Source organism: Equus caballus, chromosome 16 (assembly GCF_041296265.1).
Source record: "Equus caballus isolate H_3958 breed thoroughbred chromosome 16, TB-T2T, whole genome shotgun sequence".
In the NCBI taxonomy this organism is placed as follows: Eukaryota; Metazoa; Chordata; class Mammalia; order Perissodactyla; family Equidae; genus Equus; species Equus caballus.
The window spans coordinates 57209594-57228756 of NC_091699.1; the positions used below are offsets into that span (position 1 = coordinate 57209594).

General features: G+C 38.2%; 1 long non-coding RNA gene and 1 pseudogene across 1 annotated transcript in view; both read left to right on the forward strand.

Annotated features, from left to right (window-relative positions):
* LOC111768378 (uncharacterized) overlaps positions 1-19163 on the forward strand; it is a 177218-nt gene that overhangs the window by 134448 nt on the left and 23607 nt on the right. The window lies entirely within an intron of this gene.
* Positions 9178-10632, forward strand: LOC100055321 (UV excision repair protein RAD23 homolog B pseudogene; annotated as a pseudogene).

Here is a 19163-nt window from a genome sequence, read left to right on the forward strand (position 1 = left end):
TTCACTAAGTTTTATATGGTAAATTTTAATGGCTGATAAAGCATATATGCAATCATCATTTTACTTCTCAAAAGTATCTTAGCTAGTCTTCCTTATGAATTGTAAAGTAATTTGAACCAGTTAATAAAAAAATTAAGATTCCTATTGAAATTGTATTAAATGTGTGTGTATATACACATATAATTTGGGAAGATTAATATTATCATGATATTATGTTTTCCCAACCAGGTATATAGTATAGCTCAGTTCATACTTTATCTTATTTCCAGTGATGTTTGTGGCTTCCTCCATTTGGTTTTTGTAGCTTTGTAAGCTATTTTATATTTTTGTTGCTATTGAGAATTGGATATTTTTTAATTTCCATTTCTAACTGATTATTATTTATGTAACGAAAATAATGTACCACCATTTGTGTATTAGCAGTTAATCCAGTCACCTCACTATATTTGCTTATTAAATTTCATATCATCACATAGAGTCCCTGGAGTTTTCTAGGTATACAATTTTAACACCAGCAAATAAAAATATTTTTCCCTTCTTTTCCAAAGCTTGAATGGTTTCAATTTCTTATACATTGAATTAGCTAAATCTTCAAAACAATTTTGAATTATATAGCACTCCTTTCTAGTTCCTGATTTTAATAGCATCGGCTTTGATTTTTTGCTATTGATTATGATGATGGGCCCTAGTTTTTCATGATTAGTTAATACTCTTATATTTTACTTTTTCTTATAAGTTTTTTTCTTTTCGAGATTAACACACAGTAAAATGCTCAGAATATAGGTGTACAAGCCTATGAGTTTTGCTAAATGTACATGCCCACGTAACTAATAGCCCAAAAGTTTTGGTTATTTACTGCTGCATAACAAATTGCTCCAAAACTGAGCGACTTAAGAACAATTTATTATTTCTCAAGACTCAATGGGTTGACCAGGGAGTTCTTCTGCTTCAAATAGTATCAACTGGTGACTAGGATGACTGGAAGGTCCAGAAAGGCTGGCAATTGGGACGAGCTACCAGCTGGGACTACAGACCCAGGCCTCAGTTATCTTTGATTTGGGTCTCTCCTTGTGGCTGCTTCGGCAGCTGGGTTCAAGAAGTGTTCCAAGAGGCAAAGATGAAATTGAAGCTCCATTAAGGCTCAGCCTTGAAAGTTATACAGCATCACTTCTTCATTTGGTTAGTCAAAAAAGGTCACAGGACTAGACCACATTCAATGGAAGGAGAAACCTTGTGTTTGAGAGTGGCAAAGTCATGCTACAAAAGAGTGTCTAGAGTAGGAGGGATTATTGGGACCTTCTTTGGAAGCATTTACCACACTGATCTAGATACAGAACATGTCTGGCATCCTGGAAAATATCCATGGGCTTCCTTCCAGTCATTCTCCACCCACCATAGGCAACTAATATTCTGTCCCCATCGATTAGCTTTACCTGTTCTTAAACATGATATAAATGGAGTCATATGTTTATGCATTGTCCTATTGATAGGCATTTGGGTTGTTTTAAGGTTTTGTCCATTACAAGCAAAGTTGCTATGAACATTCTCGTATGAGTCTTTTGCGGGATACATGTTTCATTTCTCCTAGGAAATACCTAGGTGTGGAATTGCTGGGTCATATGGCAAAGGTATATTTAACTTTATAATACCCTAAAACTATTTTCCAGAGTGATTATACCATTTTTCATTCCCACTACAAGGTGTGAGAGTTCCAGATGCACTACACCCTTGTCAGCATTGAATGTTATCCATCTTTTTCATTCTTTCAACATGTCTTTCACAGAGCACTTCTCTTTATTTTGATGATGTCAAATTTATCAATTTAAAAAAGTAGACCATGTTTTTGGTCTAAGAACTCTTTGCTTAACTCCAGGTCATGAAGATTTTCTCCAATGTTTTGTGAGAAAAGATAAATAGTTTTATATTTTACATTTAGATCTGTGATACATTTTAAGTTAATTTTTTAATATAATTGTGAAGCTTAGATCAAGGGTAGTTATTTTGCATGTATCTGTCCCATTTTCCCAATGCCATTTGTTAAAATCACTAATATGACTCCATCGAATTGTCTTTGCATTTTTGTCAAAAATCAATTGACCATATCCACATGGGTATATTTCTAGACTCTCTATTCTGTCCCGTTGATCTTTTCATCTATCGCTTTACCAATACTGTACTGTTTTGATTAGAGTAGCTTTATAGTAACTCTTAAAATTGAACAGTGTAATTCCTCCAACATTAGTCTACTTTTCAAGTTATTTTGGCTATTCTAGTTCCTTTGCCTTTCCATACAAACTTTAGAATCAGCTTGTTTATACCTAGAAAACTCCTACTGGTATCTTGTATTTAAATTCCATTAAATCTGTAGATACATTTGGGAGAACTGACATCTTCACTGTGCTGAGTCTTCCAATCCATGACTACAGTAGCTCTCTCCATTTACTTAGGTCTTTAATCTCTTCCTTCAGTATGTTATAGGTTTCAGCATACAGATCCTATATTAGTTGTGTTAGATTTGTAGCTAAATATTTCATTCTTTTGGAACCATTATGAGAGGTTTTTTCAATTTTAATTTTCAGTTGTTCATTGCTAGTACATAGAAATATGATTGATTTTTGTGTGTTGACTTTGTATTCTGCAAACTTGCTAAATTCACTTATATTCTAGGAGGTTTTTCTCTGCAGGTCTTGGGACTTGCAGGTCATCTGCAAATAGCGGCATTGATTTTCTTCCTTTCTAATCTGCATGCTTTTTATTTCTTTTTCTTACCTTGATGAGCTGGCTAAGACTTCCACTGTGACAATGAATAGGAGTGGTAAGAACAGACGTGCTTGCCTTGCTCCCAATCTTAAAGGGAAAGCATCCAGTCTTTCACCATTAAATATGATGTTAGCTATAGATTTTGGGTAGATGCCCTTTATTGGGTTAATAAAATTCCCTTCTATCCCTGAGAATTTGTATAATGAATAGATATTTAGTTTTGTCAGATGCTTTTTCTGTACCAATTGATGTGATTGTGTGGTTTTTCTTCTTTAGAACATTAATATGGTGGAACATATTGATTTATCAAATATTGAACCAGGCTGGCAATCCCAGCCTGATTTGTTAATGCTTGCTAAGAATTTTTGTATGCATGGTCATGAGAGATATTGGTCTGTTGATTTTTTTTCTTGTACTATTTTTTCTGTTTTGGATACCAGAGTAATGCTGGGCCTCACAGAATGAGTTGGAAATTGTTTCCTCCTCTTGGGTGAGTTTTGACAATTTGTGGCTTTTGAGTAAGTGTTCATTTTCATTTAAGTTGTCAAATTTATGTGCCTAAAGTTTTTCATAATATCTCCTTATCACTATTTTCATGTCTGTGGGATCTTTAATGAAAGTTTCATCTTGCAGGTCTTCTGTAGGTTTATCAATTTTATTGAACTTTTCAAAGAACCAGCTTTTAGTTCCATTGATTTTTTTCTATTGTTTTCCTGTTTTTGATTTCATTGATTTTTGGCTTTTATCTTTATTATTTTCCTCATTCCTTTTACTTTGATTTTGTTTTGCTCTTTGTTTCCTAGTTCCTTAAAGCAGAATCTTAGGTTGTTAATTTCAGACTTTTCTTCTTTCCTAATATAAGCATTTTAATGCTGTAGATTTGCCTCTAAGCACTGCATTAGCTAATTTCCCACAAATCTTGACATGTTCTATTTTCATTTCCATTCAGTTCAAAATATTTTCTAATTTTTCCTTGAGACTTTCTTTTCTATCTATGAATTATTTTTAAAAGTATTGCTTAATTTCCAGGTGTTTGAAGATTTTCCTGTTATCTGACTGCTATTGGTTTCTAGTTCCATTATGATAAGAGGATATACTTTGCATTTTTAAAATTCTTTTAGATATTTTAGAGTTTTCATTTTGACCTAGAATATGATCTATCTCAGTGAATGTTCCCATGACACTTATAAAGAATGTATATTCTGCACTTGGGTGGTATGTTCAATAAGTGTCAATTACATCTAGTTGTCTGATAGTGTTATTTAGATCTTCTATATCCTTGCTAACTCTCTGTTTACTAGTTTTGTGGGATAGTGAGAGGAGAGTGTTGATATCTCCTATTGTAACTGTGAATTAGTCTATTTCTGTCATTCTTTCATCATGTATTTTGAAGCTCTGTTGTTAGATATACATATATTTAACATTGTTATGCCTTCTTGGTAAGTTGATCCTTTTTTCATTGTGCAGTATCCTTTTTTATCCCTGAGATATTCCTTTGTGCTGAAGTCTACTTTGTCTAACATTAATATAGTTATTTAGCTTTCTTTTGATTAGTGTTTGCATGATATATCTTTTACCAACTTTATATTTTTTAAATATACCTATGTCAAATTAGTTTCTTGTAAATAATAGATAGTTGGATTATTTTTAAAATTTATTTTGACAAGCTTTGTTTAATTGGTATGTTTAGGCCATTTATATTTAATGCAGCTATTGATATGTTTGGATTTATGGCTACCATTTTATTATTTTTTTATGTTTATTCTCTCTGTTTTTCATTTCTTTATTTTCCCTTTCTTAAGGAACTTACAAAACAACTATTAAAACTAATAAGTTAATTTAGTAAGTTCTTAGGATACAAAATTAATTATATTGATATGTACTAGCAGTAAACATTTGGAAAATAAAATACTTTAAAAATACATTCCATTTTTGACAACATCAATAAACATAAAATACTTAAAAACTAGTTTAATGAACGATATATAAGACCTCAAAACTGGAAACTATAGGACAGTGCTCAGAGAAATTAAGGAAAATTTAAACAAATAGAGGTACAACATGATCAGGTACAGAAAGACTTAGTATTGTTAAGATATCAATTCTCCCCAAATTGATCTATAAACATACCATAATCCAAAATAACCCCAGCAGACAATTTTGTAGAAATTTACAACTCTTAAATTCATATGGAAGTGCAAAGGACCTATAATATACAAAGCAATCTTGAAAAAGAAGAACAATGTTGGAAAACTTACACTACTTGACTTCAAGTTTTGCTATAAAACATCATCAAGTCAGTGTGGTAGTGCCTACGATGGATCAATGGAACAAAACAGAAAGTCTAGAAATGACTTTTAGATTAGCCATTTGATTTTTCCACAAAGCCATAAAAGTAATCCAATGGAAGAAAGGAGACTCTTTTCAACAAAAGTTGCTAAAACAACTGTATATCCTGTTCACCCTCAACCCTCATCTCACACCACACACAAAATTACTTCAATATGAGTCTTACACCCAAACCATAAAGCTTCTAGAAGAAAACATAAGAGAATATCTTCATGACTTAGGGTAGGCAAATTTGTTTCTTAGACAGGACAACAAATGAGAGTAACCAATGAAACCAAGGAAAGAAACAATGTATAAATTAGACTTCATCAAAATTTTAAAACTTTTTCTTATCAAAACAAACCACTAGGAAAACAAGTAACCAAGCTACAGACCAGGAGAAAATATTCACAAAACATGTATCTGACAAAGGACTTATATTTAGGATATGCAAAGAATTCTTACAACTCCATATATATTCCTGTCATATTGGCAAACTTTCAACTATTGAACACTATAAGGATGTGGGGTAACAGAAATACTTATATATCTTTGGTAAGGGTTTAAATTGGTAGAAATCATTTGGAAAGTAATTTTCTGAATATAAGTAAAGCAATTCCATTCCTAGGTCCATACCATAGAAATATTCTTTCTCACGTGTACACTGCTTTGCAGTAGCGATGAAAAAAGTTGAAAAAGAATTTAAACGTCTGTGTAATGGAATACAGTCATGTGCTGCACAATGATGTTTTGGGTCAACAATGAACCACATATACGATGGTGGTCCCATAAGGTTAGTATCATATAGCCTAGGTGTGTAGTAGGCTATACCATCTAGGTTTGTGTAAGTACACTCTATGATGGTCTCACAATAAAATTGCCTAACAACACATTTCTCAGAATATATCCCTGTCATTAAGCGACGTATGACTGTAGCATGTAACAGTGAAAAGACCTAGAGCTACAGATGCCAACATGGATGATTCTCACTAGTGTTGTAATGAGCGGAAAAAAATAGGGGAGGATACCTACAGTTCTGTACCATTTATATAAAATATTTAAAAATATAAATATTATATCATAATTTTAGGGGCACATGCACAGATAATTAAAATCTAAAGATATTTTTGAGAATAATAAACACAAAATAAAGAAAATGGCTAGCTATGGGGTAAAAGAGAAGAATGGGACCTTCAACTCTGTTTGTAATATTGTATTTCTTTGGCTATGGGTGGGGGTGGTCCACGGAGTTTGTTATAGTATTCTGTTAAAATTTTTAAATGTTATTAACAGTACCACTCAGTTGAATTTAATGTGCCTAACCAGAGATTTTTTTAAGAAAAAATAATTTTTCTTAGTTGTTTCATGTGTATACTGCTCATCCAAGGCTGTAAAGATCTACTGTAAATATTTATAATGATTACTCAGAGGTGATGCAAACAAAGACCATCAAGAGATTCTCATTAAAGCTGAATGTGACTCACTCTAACATTCTGAGCTGTCCAAGTTAAATTTCACTAAAACTTATATCTTCAGCCTAAAGCACATTGAAAGGTTATTATCAAAACAAAAGTTGGTGTGACTCAAACTTCTATATTAACTTGTGAAACATTTGAGCATTTTCATAACTCTTTATACCTGGCCTATACTCTTGGATTCACCACTGTTATCACTTAAAGTATCGTGTCCTCTCAACACTAGGAGTTATCTTCCTTTAAGGCATGTCATATTTCCTTTTCATTTCCTTTCTCAATGAATATGGCCATCACTATTTTCATAAGCACCCTAAACTAGGAAAGAGTTTAGGACCCATCACCCCTCCATTATCCAATCTGTTCAACAAGTCTTTTTATTTGTACCTTCAAAATGTCTCTCAAATACATCCTAACAGTCTATTCCCACTGCCATTGCCTTTCTCCAGATGAAACAAACTCCTGCCTGAACAGCCTCCTAATCAGCCCTCCACTTGTCAGGAATCAATTCCTTTGGGAAGCCCTTCCCTTCAAGTTGCCCATAAATCAAAAGTATCATTTTACTGGAAGGCACAGGTCTTACACTATTGTGGAAAATGGTTAGTTAGCAAGTATTCATTTTCCTAAGCAATCTTTCCGAATTATAAAATACTTGTTAGGTTACAATGACATACAGACTTTTGATTAGTAGAGAGAGAAAAATGGAAAGAGCATTGCTCCCAACCTGCAACAAACAAAAAAAGCTGGATAAACTTCAAATTAACAGTTTTTCTTGAACCCATCAAAGATTGAGGTCACAGAGCAAACAACTAATGTGAAATCTGGAGAGAGACAAGCATCTCCATGGAGAATCAGGAACCAAGCATTTGCTTACTTGGGGCAGATACTGTCAACTGTGATATGAGCTGGTAAAAAGATTTGGCTAGAAATTTTTAACAAATTGATAATGTCCAAGTGTGGACTAGTGTAAGAGTGTGATGCCCCTGGGGGGCACAGACATGAGAGTTCACATCCTCTTGCAAGCTTTTCCTCCAGGAACACTAGCAAGTACTCATAGGGGAGATCTGGAAGAATCATGAGAAAGCTCTCCCCTTGGGGTCAAACTCTGTCCAGACTCACTTCCTCTATCTCTTCTACGAAGCAAAGTCTTAATCTGCAAGAGGGAGGGAACAGCAGTCACTGCCCAGATGCATCCTGATCCATATCCCCTGTCTCCCCTAAGGAAAAAAAGCCTTAGTCTGCAGCAGAAAGAGCAATGAAACTGTAGCCTGCTGGCAGTGGTGGAAATATACCAGCATCTAGGGGAGGGGACCAGGAAAATAAACAAAGCTCTACCCCTGAGGAGGAGCAGGAATATGTGCTAGGCTCAGCATTACATCCAGAGAAAAGACAGGAACACTTGTGAAGGACACACCACAGAGACTCAGGTTCACAGTGCCTAAGACTGAGGCTTAATCAAAACATGAGCGAATGCTTCCTCCTCTGCCCCTACCACCATACTAACCAGCACTGAGTAAAAATAAACTGTAGAATACAGGTGGGACAATTGCAAGAGATAGATTTTCTCTTAGAAGTAAGGTAAAAGGAAGACTCAAAGCCAAGCAGGGAGCAAACTTCAGACCTTAACTCATCGCTAGATTAACACAAACTCTGACATAAAGATGTAGGAGAAGGGAAGCTGTGCTCATCTCTCAGTATAGCAAATATTTACCTCATATCTACTGCCCTATACCATAGGCCCAGTTTTCAATAAAAAAAATCAAGCTGAGAAAAAACACAGTCTGAAGAAACAAAGCAGACCAGCCCTGATGGCCTAGTGGTTAAGTTTGGCGCACTCTTCTTCAGTGGCCTGGGTTCGATTCCATACCACTTGTCTGTCAGTGGTCATGCTGTGGCAGTGGCTCACATAAAATAAAAAGAGGAAGATGGGCAACAGATGTTAGCTCAGGGAGAATCTTTCCCAGCAAAAATAATAATAATAATAATTAGAAAATAAAGGGGAATGTCTTGCACAGAAATCCACAAAAGATAAAAAAGGAAAGAGACAAAGCAATGATTAGAACCACATTAAGATATGACACAGATGTTAGAGTTGGCAGACAGGAAATTTAAAATAACTATGAAATGTCTTAAAGGTTCTAATGATAAAGATAGACAACATGCAAGATCAGATAGGTAATTTCATCAAAGATGTGGAAACTATGAGAAAGAATCAAATGGAAAGGATAGAAATCAAAAACACTGTAGTGGAGATGAAAATTTCCTTGGATGGCCTCACCGGAAGATTGACAAAACAGAGGAAAGAACCAGTGAGGTTTTAGACAGGTCAATAAAAGTTACAGAGATGCAGGGGTGGGGGAGGGGGGCGCATCTCGGCGAGTCACGATGACAGCGGCCACCAGCCCGTGGTGAGCTAGCGGATTCTCTGCTGGTCCCGCAGAGCCCCTCGCGCCTCCTGCAGACTCCGGGGCTGCCGCCGGGCACGTGAGGGAGCACGACGGCCCGAGCTCACGGGGAAGGCTGCAGTCGCGGAGGCACTGGCGCGGCCGAGGGCCAGGGCTGAGGGAGAGGCCGCTCCACAGGGAGAATGCGACAAGCCCCCACCCTCCACCGCCTTCCTCCCGAGTGTACGAGGTGCGCGGGCGACCCCGGGGCCCCTCCAGGCCACAGACCCCGCCCAGCGGCCAGCACCCAGAGCAGGCCCGGCAGCCGAGCTGCGCGGCGGCACCATGCGGGTCACCCTGAAGACCCTCCAGCAGGAGACCTTCAAGATCGACATCGACCCCGAGGAGACGGTGAAAGCACTGGAGGAGAAGATCGAGTCTGAAAAGGGGAAAGATGCCTTTCCTGTAGCAGGTCAAAAATTAATTTATGCAGGCAAAATCCTCAATGATGATACTGCTCTAAAGGAATATAAAATTGATGAGAAAAACTTTGTGGTGGTTATGGTGACAAAACCCAAAGCAGTGACAACACCAGCACCAGCTACAACACAGCAATCAAATTCTGCCACCACTACCACATAGTTCCTCCACAGCACCAGCTGTGGCTCAGGCTCCAACCCCCGCCCCTGCCTTGGCTCCCACTCCCACCCCTGCATCCATCACTCCAGCATCAGCAACAGCATCTTCTGAACCTGCACCTGCTAGTGCAACGAAACAAGAGAAACCTGCAGAAAAGCCAGCAGAAACACCAGTGGCTACTAGCCCAACATCAACTGACTGTACATCAGGAGATTCTTCTCGGTCAAACCTTTTTGAAGATGCAACAAGTGCGCTTGTGACAGGTCAGTCTTATGAGAATATGGTAGCAGAGATCATGTCAATGGGCTGTGAACGAGAGCAAGTAATTGCGGCCCTGAGAGCCAGTTTCAACAACCCTGACAGAGCAGTGGAGTATCTTTTCATGGGAATCCCTGGAGACAGAGAGAGTCAGGCTGTGGTTGACCCCCCTCCAGCAGCTAGTACTGGGGCTCCTCAGTCTTCAGTGGCTGCAGCTGCAGCAACCACGACAGCGATGACTACAACAACAAGTTCTGGAGGACATCCCCTTGAATTTTTACGGAATCAGCCTCAATTTCAACAGATGAGAAAATTATTCAACAGAATCCTTCCCTGCTTCCAGCATTGCTACAACGGATAGGTCGGGAAGATCCTCAGTTACTTCAGCAAATTAGCCAACACCAGGAGCATTTTATACAGATGTTAAATGAACTGGTTCAAGAAGCTGGTGGTCAAGGAGGAGGGGGTGGAGGGGGCAGTTGAGGAATTGCAGAAGCTGGAAGTGGTCATATGAACTACATTCAAGTAACGCCTCAGGAAAAAGAAGCTATAGAAAGGCTAAAGGCTTTGGGATTTCCTGAAGGACTTGTGATACAAGCATATTTTGCCTGTGAGAAGAACGAGAACTTGGCTGCCAAGTTTCTTCTACAGCAAAACTTTCATGAAGATTGAAAGGGGCTTTTTTTTAATCTCACACTTCACACCAGTGCATTACACTGACTTTGTTCACTGGATTGTCTGGGATGACTTGGACTCATATCCACAATACTTGGTATAAGGTAGTAGATTGTTGGGGGTAGGGAGGGAGGGACCTAGGATACAGGGCAGGGATAAATACAGTGCATGTCTGCTTCAATTAGCAGATGCCGCAAATCCACACAGTGTGTAAAATACTATACAACCAAAACCAGCTTTTGCAGGTCTTTATTTCTTCTATAAAACAATAGGTAACTTTTCCTAGGTTTCACTCTTTATAGTGTACTAGATCCAGAAATTTAGTGTAATGCCCTGCTTTATATTTCTTTGACTTAACATTGGTTTCAGAAAGAATCTTTGCTACCTAGAATCTACAGGCTCTATTTCATGGCAACACTGGATAAATGGCTTTGTGAAATTGAAAAAAATTTTGGAGCAACTGTAAACAGAAATGCCAAATTATTGATGGTTTTTGTTGCTGCTTCAAATAAGTATAAAATTAACGTGTAAGGAAGCCCATTCTTTCATGTTAAATACTGGGGTGGGAGAGGAGTGAAAGGGAACCTTTTCTTAAAATGAAAATAATTACTGCTATTTTAAAATGTCTTGATCATCGAATGGTGAGACCCTTCTAACATGATTTGAGAAGCTGTCCGAGTATAGGCAGAGTTATTTTCCTGTTGACATTTTTTTGGTTTGTTTTGGGGAAAAATTGGTAGGTGTCTAATTACTGTTTACTTCGTGGTTATATTGCAGTAAAAGTTTTAAAACCACCATTGCATGTTTGCTTTTGATGTATCCCTTTGTGAAATTAGCACTTTGGGGCCAATGGAGAAAGGCAGCATTCACTCTCCGTCTTCCCCTTCCCCCAGCAGAAATGTGTTCATCAGCAAGTCGTCAGTTCAAACTGCTGCCTTTTTTTAAACCCACAGAATGCTGATTCAGTTCAAAATTAATGCAGATGTTTCAAAACTGGGTTTCTGATATTTGTAAGTGTTTTTCCTTATTAGATAAGAGTGTATGACCATCAAAGTCATTAGGATTATATTGCTTTCATAAAGAGAAGTGGACAGAACTATATAATCCAGCATCTTTTATTGCTTTTGAAAGACTGGCAGAATCTTTTGGAAGGGTTGGGAGAGGCAGCTGGAAAAGTACTTTGGAAAATATACAATCAAGATCTCTCATGACCTATTAAAAGAAAAATCTTAATGGCAAAAAAAGAAAGTTACAGAGATGCAGAGATGGGCAAAGATGCAAAGTGTAATTAGAGTGTTAAATTCCCTACTATCATTGTGTTGCTGTCTATTTCTCCTTTGATGTCCATTAATAATTGCTTTATGTATTTAGGTGCTCCTATGTTGGGTACATAGATATTTGCAAGTGTTATATCCTCTTGTTGGGTTGTTCCTTTTATCACTATGTAGTGCCTTTCTTTGTCTCTTGTTACAGTTTATGTTTTAAAGTATATTTTGTCTGATATAAGTGTTACACCCCAGCTTACTTTTCATTGCCATTTGCATGGAGTATCTTTTTCTATCCCTTCACTTTCAGTCTGAGTGTCTTTAGGTCTGAAGTGTGTCTCTTGTATTCAGCATATGTATAGGTCTTGTTTTTTATCCAATCAGCCACCTTATGCCTTCTGACTGGAGCATTTAGCCCATTGACGTTTACAGTACCTATTGATAAGAATATACTTATTGCCATTTTGTTGCTTTTTTTCTGGGTGTTTTAGTAGTTCTTCTCTGTTCCTTTCTTCTTCACTTGCTCTCTTCCCTTGTGGTTTGATGGCGTTCTTTAGTATTATGTTTGGGTTCCTTTCTCTTGATTTTTTGTGTATTTATTACAGGTTTCTGGTTTGTGATTTCCATGAGGTTCATATATAATAACCTCCATGTACAGCAAATCTATACTAAGTTGACGGTCTCTTAGGTTTGACCTCTTGCTAAAAGCTTTATTCTTTTACTCCCCACCTCCTGCATTTTATGTTTTTGATATCATATCTAACCTCTTTTTTTGTGCGTGTGTATCTGTTACCCTCTTATCATGGAAATAGTTAATTTTAGTACTTTTGTCTTTTGATCTTCATATTAGCTTCATAGGTGGTTGATCTGCTACCTTTACTATATATTTGCCTTTGTCAATGGTTTTATTACTTTTTTTTGGATAATTTTCTTATTCCTCTTTGTGGTCTTCTCTTTCCCACTTAAATAAGTCCCTTTAGCATTTCTTGTAAGGCTGGTTTCTTGGTGATAAACTCCCTTAGTTTTTGCTTGTCTGGGAAACTCTTTATCTTTCCTTCCATTCTGAATGATAAACTTGCTGGGTAGAGTATTCTTGACTGTAAGTTTTTTCCTTTCAGCACGTTAAATATATTGTGCCACTCCCTTCTAGCCTGTAAAGTTTCTGCTGAGAAATCAGCTGATGGTCTTATGTGGTTTCCCTTTTATGTAGCTTGTTGTCTTTCTCTTGTGACTTTTAGGATTCTCTCTTTATCTTTAATTCTTGACATTTTAATTATAATGTGTCTTGATGTGGGCCTCTTTGGGTTTATCTTGTTTGGTGCTCTCTGTGCTTCCTGTACCCGGATATCTGTTTCCCTCCTTAGGTTAGGAAAGTCTTCAGCTACTATTTCTTCAAATAGATTCTCTGCCCCTTTGTCTCTCTCTTCTCCCTCTGGGACACCTATAATATGGATGTTAGTGTGATTGATGTTGTCCCAGAGGTCACTTTGACTGTCCTCATTCTTTTTAGTTCTTTTTTCTTTTATCTGTTCAGCTTGGGTGATTTCCTCTAGTCTTTCATCCACCTCACTGATCTGTTCTTCTGTATCATCTACTCTGCTATTAGTCCCTCTAAGGAATTTTTTATTTCCATTATTGTATTTTTCATTTCTGATTGGTTCTTTTTTATATTTTCCAGTTCTTTGCTGACCTTCTCACTGAGTTCATCCATTCTTCTCCCAAGATCAGTGAGCATCCTTATGACTATTAGTTTGTACCCTTTATCAGGTAGATTGTTTATCTCTGCTTTGTTTAGGTCTTTTTCTGAGGATTTGTCCTGTTCCCCTATTTGGAATATATTCCTTTGTCTCCTCATTTTGCCTCTTTCCTTGTGCTTATCTATGTTTTAGGTAGATCAGCTATGTCTCCTGATCTTGGAGAAGTGGCCTTATGTAAGAGATATCTTATGAAGCCCAGCAGTGTGCTTCCCTCTCATCACCAGTTCCAAATGTTCCAGGAGTGTCCCCTGTTTGGGATACATGTGTCCTTCTGCTGCACAGGGTTGCTCTTGCTGCAGGTACATGAGGAGGCTAGGCTGTCCCTCTGGCCAACCAGTTGTAATGCTCGGCTGCATGTGGCTGCTATGGTACCTCAGTCACTTTATCAGGCATGGGGAACCCCAACACAGTTGGCTGCAAGGTCTAATTGCACATACCTGCTGCAGTTTTTCTATCAAGTGAGTAGACCTCAAGTGTGGCTGTTTGCTAGGCTCAGGGGTTTACAATTGCTGTAGGCCTCTGGCCTGCAAGGCTGTTGTCAGCCCTCTCAGGAGTGCAGCTGGGTGGGGCCAGCCCTAGGCATGATAGCACTCAATTGTTTCAGGTGTTGGAAGGTGAGACTGATCCCCTATGTGGCTGTTTGAGAAGCACAGGTGTTCTTCAGCTGATAAGCTCCATCACTCACAGGTCCACACACTCCATCAACACAGTCTGCCCTGAGCACACACTGCAACCCTCTGAAGGGGACTCACTCACCCCACTGCAGAGGCCCTACACACTCCCTGTGCACATGCTCCAATTCTCTGAAGGACACTCACTCACCCTGCTGCAGGCCTACCCCTTGTGCAAGGCCTCCCTCTCACACATGCCCTGCCCCACAGAGGCAGAACCACTCACCCTGCTGCAGAGGTCCCACAGACCCTGCCTGTGCAGGCCCACAAGTTGCCCAAGGGTTGGTGTTGTGTGGAGCCAGTCCCTAGATCAGGCTGCCTGCCATGGCTGAGCTGGATTAAATTGGTGTTATAGTGGGTGTGGCTGACCCCTGCACTATCAGACAAGGGGAAGAACTCCAGTGGTGTCTGCAAGAGTCTGTGTCAGCAAATCTGTGCTAAGTCACAATAATGGCTGCCACCAATGTCTCAGTCGCTGGGGAGGTGTCCCAGCCTGGGGAGGTCTCACCTCTTACTGAGATGTGCCCAGAGTCTATCAAGTGAGTCTCTTTTTACCAAAAGACTGTGCACCTTTCTTTCTGGTGATTTTAGGTTGCTTTCTGAAGCACGTGAATTTGTGTGTGGGCCCTTGAAGAACAGGCTTTACTTTCCCTTATGTCCAGTAGCTTTTCTGAGGGTATTCCCCATTGTTGTTAATAGCCAGCAAAGCCAGATATTAGGATACTTGTCTTGGTTGTGCTGAGTCCAAAAGCTGTTTATTGTGGCAAAGCTTACCTGCTCAGATCCCCCACTCCTCCAGGAAAAGCTTTGTACCTTAAGATTTCTCCTAGCTGTGAAGCACTGTGGCTAAAATGTAGCATTTTCCTCTCCAGAAAGGAATTTCTGCCTCTTCCACCTCAGTCAGCACTGTCTCTTGTTGTGGGTTTTTTTAAATCCAGTTTTCAGTTCTTTCTAAAAGGAAATTGTTCCAAGAGTAGTTGTAAATTTGTTGTGCCTATGAGAGGAGGTCAGTTCACAGACTTCCAGTGCCGCCATCTTGACACCAGATCTGGAGTAGTTTTATTGATTTCAGACAAAGTAGATTTTAGAACAAGGAAGATTATCAGCAATAATATGAAACAAAAAAATTAATTTAAAGCCTAATTTAAAACCTTATGACAATATCGCAGAAGGCAAAAAATAGTTTCAGGGAATCTTAATGTTCAAACTGAACTTTAATTTCATATATACTTTTACTTAGATTTTCTTACTGTATATATACATTTATTAAATAAAGAATTACTGACATTTTGTCATCTAGAAGCATTAACGAAAGTCAGATATCTTTCTGATTCCCACAAATAGTTTGTTACTTTGCTGGATGATTTTGTCTTTTTAGACAAATTGGTAGGGAAACACACCAGCAGTCTATTGAAAATGTTTTAAGCTGTTGATATTTAATGCATTCTCTTCTCATTGTTGCCTGATGGAAGCACAATCAGAGATCCAAGTAGGAGTGAACTAAATTGCCTTCTTTGGCTATTGGGAATACTGTTCATGCTTGCCTGAAGGTAGATAAGAGAAAGGAATCTATGAGTTTGTTTCCTATTCTTGCAGTATTTTCTCCTTTGGGAGATATTAGAATTGGTGCCAGAGCATTTGTATATATCTGCCAGGAGATTTTAAGTCACTTTATCTTTGAGTTAGAGGGTAATATTGCTTTACGAAGTTATGTAGGGTAAATTGACTGATAATTCTTGACTTCAAGGCTGGATTAATGATATATTTATAAGTATATTTTATTGCTAATGTATAGTAACATTCAAAGGGCATATAAATAATGAAACAAACATTTGCAACGTAGGGCTATTATAATACACCACCAATCATTTTTAACTAATCTGATTAAATTGACATTATGTTAGGAGTTTTGAAGTTCCTAATAAAAAGCCAAGAATAAAGGATTCCCAAGGGTGGTAACTAAAGGTAGTAATGATTCTAATATGCACACTAATCCATTTATCATGAAATAGTTATTAACTGAATATTATGACTGATTAAAATACCTGAAAGAAAATAATGCATGTGAGTAGACTGTTACCTTGGCACACCTCAAAATAGATTCATAGGTGTTGATAACATTAATATTATTAATAAGATTCATGCAGGACTGTAGGCAAATAATTGCTGAAAATGTCACAGCATTTAATAGGCTTCCAGCTACTCTGAGGTGGGAAAAAACCTACTGGCGCTGGAGAGTCTTGGATTCTGGTTTTGCTATTATCATATTGTACAACTTCAGGCAAGACACTACAGCCGTGCATGTCTGCATGTGTGTCTCCGTTTCCTCAACTGTAAAAAGATGTCAAACAATTCCCCAGTGATCTGTAGGGTCAAATAAAGTGAGATGATAGATAAGTACTTATGTGGGAGAAGATTATGAATGTGGGTGAAGACCATGTGGATTGCCTCATAATTCAGAAGCACAAATGCTTTAGTCTTATTTATTCTACTGCCTGCCTCAGCAACACAGCTGCTTTGATGTCAGGGTTTTAGATGACCAATTGTCTTTTTACCAAATCCAGAAAATACATGATAAATGTCAATACATGAGAGTGGTCTTCATCTTAAGCTCTCCTTAAAATAAAGTAACTTCTCTTCTTATTTCTGGGTTTATGAGTAGACTACAAATTAATCTAAAATGTACCATTTGAGAAAGATAGCTGTGGTGATATTGGAGAATCAAAGAATCAAAGTGATTATTTTATCACATTTTATTTTTAAATTTTTTGGTTTGGGGTTTTTTGGGGGTTCTTTTGCTGAGGAAGATTAGCCCTTAACTCACATCTGTGCAAATCTTCCCCCACTTTATATGTGGGTCGCTGCCACAGCATGAGTGATGAGTGGTATAGGTCCGTGCCCAGGATCAGAACCCAGGAACCTGGGCCACCAAAGCAGAGCACACTGAACTTAACCACTATGCCACAGGGCCGGCCCCTAAATCATATTTTATTTTAAAATTTAAAAAGATAAAGATGCTTCAAAGGGAGGAAATAACATTTGCTGACAACTTTGTGTGTGTTATGTCTCAACTCCTGACAGTATCACCCACGTTTTTACTGTTAAGCAAAGTAAAATTCAAAGGGGAGAAAAATCAATTGTCTAAACTTCCTTTCTTGGATATCCTTGTTTTGACCAACTCCAAGCTCATTCACTTTCCAACTTATCACAATCTGTGAAAGAAACTAAACAGAAGGCCAAGAGCACAGTCAAATTCCTTTGAAAACTATTCAGTTTCCCTCAAAGAACACTATCCCCAAACACTTACTTTTAATATTTTCAGTCTTCATTTCCCATGACATACACTGAGTTTTGAAATTTCTAAAGTTCCTGTTAAACTTGACCTATTTCTGAAATTTATTTTTTTATTTTTTAATTTTAATTTAATTTTTTTTTGAGGAAGGTTAGCCCTGAGCTAACATCTGCTGCCAATCCTCCTCTTTCTGCTGAGGAAGACCAGCCCTGAGCTAACATCCATGCCCATCTTCCTCTACTTTATATGTGGGATGCCTACCACAGCATGGCATGCTAAGTGGTGCCATGTCCGCACCCGGGATCCAAACCAGCGAACCCCAGGCTGCCAAAGTGGAATGTATGACCTTAACTGCTGTGCCACCAGGCCGGCCCAGTATTGTGCCCCATCTGAGGATCAAACTTTCTGAAATTTAAAAAGTTGATTTTACAGTCAACAGACTCTCTAGAAAAATGCCAACATGAATATTGACATTTCAGAGAGCTCCCAACATAAAGTTACTTCCATCCATTTTAGTTGAATCTCAAGCAATCAGAGCTCTGTATCCAAAGGTTTACTTGCCCAAATTAATGTATAAAGTGAGAGAGAAACCAGGACAGTAAATAGTGCCTTTCATTTGTCCATGATGTTTATAAAGTTTTAGGTTTGGACATTGTAGCTACAAATCTCAAGATATCCTGTAGACCCAGGAATTCTATCTATAATTAAATCAAGCTAGAAACACTTAATAGAGACTTTCCCAACCTATTAATACCCACAAAACTTGGAAACTCACAACCACACTAAAGCCAGAATTTGATAGGTAGTCATTTCTTAGAATCTAGTAAAAATTTTCAGGATGATAAGGCAGATGGATAGAGCCAAACAAATGTCAGTAAGTGGTTTACCTCATGTACCAGCCCTGCTTTTTTTTGAAAGAAAGCAAAACTTTCCTTCCCTCTCCCGTGTGTACTTTCTGTAGACATCAGACATCAGAAAGGCTGTCTGTCTTCTGGCTGGGGGCCATACCTTGGAGTAGCCAAAGTGTTATTCCCTGTGCCTTTACCCACAGAAGCCTTATGTACCCATTTGGAGCTTAGAACCCCGAGAAAGCATCAGGGCAGGCAGTAGACAGGGACCGGTGAGGCTTGTGACATATCAAGAAGTTTCAGTAAATGATGGGAGAACTTAGAAAGGAGAGTAATAAGATTTTCCCTTGACAGCCAGATTGTTAATTCAGTGGATAACTAAATGGAGAAAACTTAATTGAAGGCATCAGCATGGATCTCTATTCAGCAGTCCTCACTCTAATCGGATTGAACATGTAGGCAACTACAGAAGGAAACTCCCTCAGAAGAGGGCCTGCATCAGCCATGTAGAAAGAAGAGAGACCAGGTGATCACCAAGATGATGAGAAGCTAACCATTGTCCAGCAAAGAGAGGTTCACACCCAACAGACCTGGAGCATTTGGTTTGTGGTGGCAAAGATATCTCTAATATGAAGATGAATGTGGACATGGTGAAACATTGGTTATGGACTCTGAGCATTCCAGTGTCATCTGAGACCATCCCAGCCTTAAGAGGAAAGCATCCAGCTATCGTGTCTTAAAGCCATGGAAAATTTCTTTTATTTAATTCCCTTTGTTCATTGCTACCCTCAATAGTCAACCTTTGGATTATCTG